The sequence below is a fragment of the Impatiens glandulifera genome, chromosome 6 (genome assembly GCF_907164915.1).
Source record: "Impatiens glandulifera chromosome 6, dImpGla2.1, whole genome shotgun sequence".
Taxonomy (NCBI): Eukaryota; Viridiplantae; Streptophyta; class Magnoliopsida; order Ericales; family Balsaminaceae; genus Impatiens; species Impatiens glandulifera.
Window position 1 is genome coordinate 36,635,889 of NC_061867.1, and position 6,413 is coordinate 36,642,301.

Consider the following 6,413-nt stretch of genomic DNA (forward strand, 5'->3'; position numbering starts at 1 on the left):
AACACTTCCAATAACAAAATCATGATTAAACAAAAATTTAGTCAAAGTATCATACCAAGCTCTAGGAGCTTGTTTCAAACCATATAATGCTTTGTCAAGTTTAAAAACATGATTTGGTAAAGTATGATCTACAAAACCAGGTGGTTGCTCAACATATACATCTTCATTTAGTTTACCATTTAAAAATGCACTTTTCACATCCATTTGAAAACTTTAAAATACTTAAATGATGCATAAGCCAGGAAGATACTAATTGCCTCAAGTCTATCTACAGGTGCAAAAGACTCATCAAAGTCGATGCCTTCCTCATGTCTGTATCCTTGAACAACTAAGCGGGCTTTGTTTCTAATAACTAGGCCATCTATACTAAGCTTGTTTCTAAAGACCCATCTTGTTCTAATGAATGATTAATCGGTCGGTCTAGGAGTTAGATGCCACACTTTATTACTCACAAATTGGTTTAACTCCTCCTCAATGGCATTGATCTAATCTGGATTAAGCACTGATTCACACATTCTCTTGGTTTCAATTTGAGAAATAAAGGTAGAATTGGCATTTCATCCATCAATTGACGTCTTGTCCTATGAGGAGAGTTATGATTTCCGATAATCAATTTTTGTGGATGATTCTTAATCCATCTGAAGTTTGTTCCCAAAGGATTACTCATCTGACCAGATGGCTCCGCGACGTCCAAACTCTGAACGTTTTGTTGAACAGGAGTTTGAACGTCTGGTTGGATTTCAACCAGATCAGCCATAGGATTAGTCAACGAAATCCGTTTAGCCAAAACTTCATCCTCACTCACAGACTCAAGACTTCTCACTTCTAATCTGTTAGCAAGGTCGATAGGATCAATGGAGTTACTTTCAACAGACTCATTGAAGACAACATGTAGGGACTCCTCAACAGTTTGAGTTCTGTTGTTATATACTTTGTAAGACTTGCTTACTAAGGAGTATCTCAACATGAATCCAACATCTGCTTTAGCATCAAAAGCGGTCAGATAATCCTTCACATTGTTATGGATAAAACATTTACACCTGAATACTTTAAAGTACGAAACTGTAGAAATTCTTCCGTAAAACAGTTCATAGGGTGTTTTGTCAAAACGTTTGTTAATTATTGACCGATTTTGTGTATAGCAAACTATGTTTATGGCTTCTGTTCAGTATCTTTGAGCAACATCTGATTCAGCAAGCATAGATCTCGCTGATTCCTTCAGAGTCCTCACTTTTCTCTCAGCAATACCATTCTGCTGTGGAGTTTTGGCACTAGACAAATTGTGCTTAATACCAGACTCCTCGAGATAAGAGGAAAGACGTCTGTTGGTGAATTCATTTCCCTGACCACTTCTAATGCAAGCAATACTTAAATATTTCTGATTCTGAAATTCTTCTAAAGATTTTAATTAAATTTTCAGCAGGTTTATCCTTTGATTGTAAAAATACTACCCATCTAAATCATGAGAAATCATCAATAACAATTAGGGTGAACCTCATTCCTCCTATACTCTTTACAGGAATTGGACCAAACAGATCCATGTGTAATAGTTCTAAGCATCGGCTGGATTAATATTTCCCTTTACTTTTGAACGATGATCTGCCTTGTTTGCCTAACTGGCAAGTAGGACAAACTTTGTCCTTAGAATACTGTAGTTTAGGCAAACCGAACACTAATTTATTCAAACATATGTTGTTGATGGTTTTAAAATTTAGATGGTTTAATCTTTTATGCCGTAACCATTTCTAGTCATTCTTGGAAATCATGCACATAGGGTCAGATGTTTTATTTTTCCAGTTCATTTTATTGGAGTTTCCTACTCTTCTTCCGTTTAATAAAGTATTACCATGTTGATCCTTGACTAGGAATGCATGAGTTTGAAAATCAACTAACAAACTGTTATCACATAGTTGACTAATACTAATCAAGTTATAGCATAGATTGTCAACAAGTAACACATCATTAATGGTCAAATTACCATGGATAATCTTACCCTTACCCATGGTCTTACCTTTCTTGTTGTCACCAAAAGTGATCTTAAGATCGGAACAATCTTCTTCTATATCAGTGAGAAGTCGTTTGTTTCATGTCATATGTCTGGAACATTCGCTATCCAAATACCAGACAGAATCCTCTAGACAGTCACTCACATGTACCTATAAAAAATAATATTTACAATTATTTGGTACCCACATTCACTTGGGTTCTCGATCAATCAGTCCCTTAAGAATCCATATTTGAGTTATTATGATGGATTTCCCATTTTGTGTTGTGATTAATGCGTATGATTTTGACATAGCAAATGCCTTCCTGCTAGCCTCTGATTCTTTAGCTTTTGAAGATGATTTTGTTATAAAACTCCTTGACTTTGATTTAGGTTTTAGATTGCCAAAATTTATGGCTGCTTCTAACTTATTTTTCATCCAGCTAACAGTCGGAGGGACATAAGTTATTTCATTCTTCAAAGCTAACTCTTCATGAATTGGATCAGATTCAATGTCAATTAGACTCCCTTTGACAAAACTTATTGGCTTAAGCTTGTCAGTTGCTGAGTTTAACTTTTTGCGGACCTGGTTTGGGTCATCGCTATCAAATCCTAAATCGGATTTAGATCCAGCAGGCTTTAACAAACTAATATGATATTTGACAACTTCTCCATACCTTGTCCACGCACTAACAACGTAGTTTAACCTCTTGTTTTCAGAAGAAAGAATTTGAATATTTTCCTTGAGCATCTCATTCTCAGATGAAATCTCGACCACTTTCTTTTCAAAAACATTTGATTCATAAATTTTTTGTGAAGAATAAATATTGGTCTCATATTTTACTTTTATTTTATAAAAGGAATCTGATAACTTCTTGTACTCAATGACCATGTCATTGAGTGTAATAGTTAACTCATCGTTGGTAAATTCTTGTGGGGAAAGATCATTTACCTTGGATTGATCATCTGCAATCAAGCATGTGACAACTTCAGTGTCTTTTTCAATAGGAGAATCCTCTGAATTACTATTGGCCCATTTGGACTTATTTTCAACACACATGAAAACTTTCTGATCTTTCTAGTTCTTCTTGGTTTAAACGTTTCGGCCATAAATCTGAATCAGATTCTCCCAAATTTCTTTAACAGAGGATTAGGATTTGATCTCGTAGAATATGTTCATATTGATCGATTGATACAAGATATCTCTGACAACGTTGTCTAGATTGTTGGCCATCTTATCTTCAGTTGTCCACTCACAACTTGGCTTCACAATTTTTATGGGACCATCGGTAATGACACTCCACATATCACAGTTAAGAGTAGCCAAGTAAGATTGTATTCTCATCATCCAATAATCGTAATTTTCTTTCGAAAGAAGAGGGATCTCATTGATGATAGACATGATTCGAATTTTTTAAAGCTTGAGAATAAAAACAGGGCTCTAATAACAATTAAAGGATTAGTGGCACCAATAGAGAAAGAGTCTAGCTATTGATGACAACTTCTAGAAAACTGTTTGATAGAAATTCCGTTAGAGATTAATATCACTTTCTATTCTTCACAAACCCTTGCAAACTCTTGAAGTGATTCAAGTGCGGAAACGTTTGCTCAGGTTTGAAGTTAAGAACCGATGAAGGAGAAGATGACAAAATATAAATGACACAAAGAGTTGTTTATAGATGTTCGGAGCAAAACTCTCCTACATCACCCCTTCTTCCAACCACTGGAAGGATACACTATATTTTTCATAGAATCAAATACAGTTGCAATGCAAGCTCACTATTGAAAAAAATAGACTCTTTTCAACTTACAGTATATTGAAGAATATCACTCAGCTAGACAATACTTTGATTGTATATCTCTCTTGATGTACAAAACACAGTAAGCAAAAAAGCAATTCGTAAGAAAGATTGTAAGTTCGCAAATCTGGCGTGTGTCTGCTTGTCCGTTGTCCTTGAGGATCTTTAAACAGAGAACAGGTACTAACGGTCGAATCTTCTATAATGGAACGTGGCAAACACCCATTGGAAAGCCTCTATAGTACACAAGTACAACAGACTCTGTGTACAAAGATCATGGGCGTACCAATCTGGTAGTGTACCGAATATTCTTCTATGATTGTCCTACAAGAAACAAGTAGTGGGAAGAATATTTTCTTACATGGCATTAATTCATTGGATGTAACTGGATGTCGTACTGATCTGCACGGATTAGTGGAGCAGGAGTAACGTATAGCTAGTTGATCATGGGTAGATGGATGTTAACTTCAAGCAACTACTAAAGAGAGGCATTACTAGGTGACTGGAATCCTCTGAGGTCCGACGTGCTCCATTAGACTAGCAAGTCTAATGAAGTTAGACGCACGTCTAACTACGTCTATTAGACTGCACGTCTAACTACGTCTATTAGACTGCACGTTTAACTACGTATCTGTTAAACAACACGTCTAACTACGTATTTGTTAGACTGCACGTCTAACTCTGTCTATTAGAATACACGTCTAACTACGTATCTGTTAAACTACACGTCTAACTACGTATCTGCTAGACTGCACGTCTAACAACGTCTGTTAGAATACACATCTAATTACGTCTATTAGACTGCATGTATAACTATGTCTGTTAAACTGCATGACTAACTATGCCTATTAGACTGCACGTCTAACTACGTATCTATTACACTACACATCTAACTACATCTGTTAGACTGCACGTCTAACTCTGTATCTGTTAGACTGCACGTCTAACTACGTATCTGTTAGACTACACGTCTAACTACGTATCTGTTAGACTACACGTCTAACTACGTATCTGTTAGACTACACGTCTAACTACGTTTGTTAGACTGCACGTCTAACTACATCTATGTTAGACTGCACGTCTAACTACGTCTGTTAGATTTTTCGTCTAACTACGTCTCTGTTAGATTGCACGTATAATTACGTCTATTAGACTACATGTCTAAATACATATTTGTTAGACTACATGTCTAACTACGTCTGTTAGACTGCACATCTAACTTCATGCGTCTAATAGTCAGTATGTCTAATGAACCTCATTAAGTCTACCTGCACAAAAACAATTAGACGACTTAGTTTCCTTCTCATTTAAGTTTTACACAAGTTCATCATCAAAATTCCGTTAGTCAAAATTATTTGACCCTTAGTCAAAATAATTTGACCTAAAAAACTCCATGGGTTTCGAATATCGGATTCTGTGTGATATTGAATCAACGGCACTTCAGACCAGAGGAGAAAATTTTGAAAGCATCACTCGGTTGAAATTCTATATGATGGAAGACATTCTATTAGTTGACCAGATCAACTAGGGAAGTGTCTTATTCAAAATTCTGTGCGAAATGGTATCTTCTAAAACCAACTGGTGCTTAGGTTACGCCATACAAATCGGCAAAATCCTAGTCAACCTTAATATCCTCACTAGTCCAGGTATCATTCTCTCCAATAGTAAACTATTAAACTCTAGCAATATTGAAAATTCTTTGTTAGAGCTAGCAAGGGCAAATATCCTAAGGGTAAAGAACCCAAGGTTAAAGAATAAAAAGGGAAAGTGTCCAAGGGTAAAGAACCAGTGCTTGTGACACCGGTTGTTAAAGAAACTGATAAGATAAATTTTTCTCAAAATTTTCCAAAATTTTTCGAAAAATTCTCCCAAGACAGTTTCCAAAAATCCGAACAAAGAAAACTCTTAAAAACGAAACCGGCCTACATTTGCAATCTTACATGATTTTGATAATTTTAAATAAAATAATCAAAAAGGGAGAAATTGTTAGATAAAATTAGACCGGCTAATAGAACTTAACACAAACAAACTTCTTATGCAGGAACAGACAAAGAACCGGACCGGTCAAATTACTCAACCGGTTAAGAAACTCCACCGGACAAGTCATCAAGTTATCAACCCGACCAAAAACCTGACCGAACAAGAAAGACAAGATCGGTCAAAACAGAAGGACGGAAACACTAGACAATCGGTCATTTAGAAGCCAAGGAATAACCGAAAGTCATCCGGTTAACACACATAACCGACCAGCATAAAAAGATACTTCGGGTATATGTTGAGAATGATGCCAAAGGAACAGACTGAACATTGCCTTACTCATACAAGTCTGAGGAAAGTCTGCAGGCTACAGAAAACTGTCCTACAAGATCTTTCCACTTTAGGATAAATCAGAAAGGCAATCTTCCAAGTATAGACAACTGCCAAACCAACAGTTGCCATATTGAGTAAAAGACAAACCTAGCCGGTTTGACCTACATACTGGAAGACTAGACCGACAGGTCTGAAAAGTTGACCGCCAGGTCTGAATCACTGAACCTCTGCTCAACCAATCAAATTCAAGGAAATGAAATGTGACCGTTGGCACATTTCATCTATAAAAGGAGGAGCTGAAGAGGAGTAAATGCGGGACA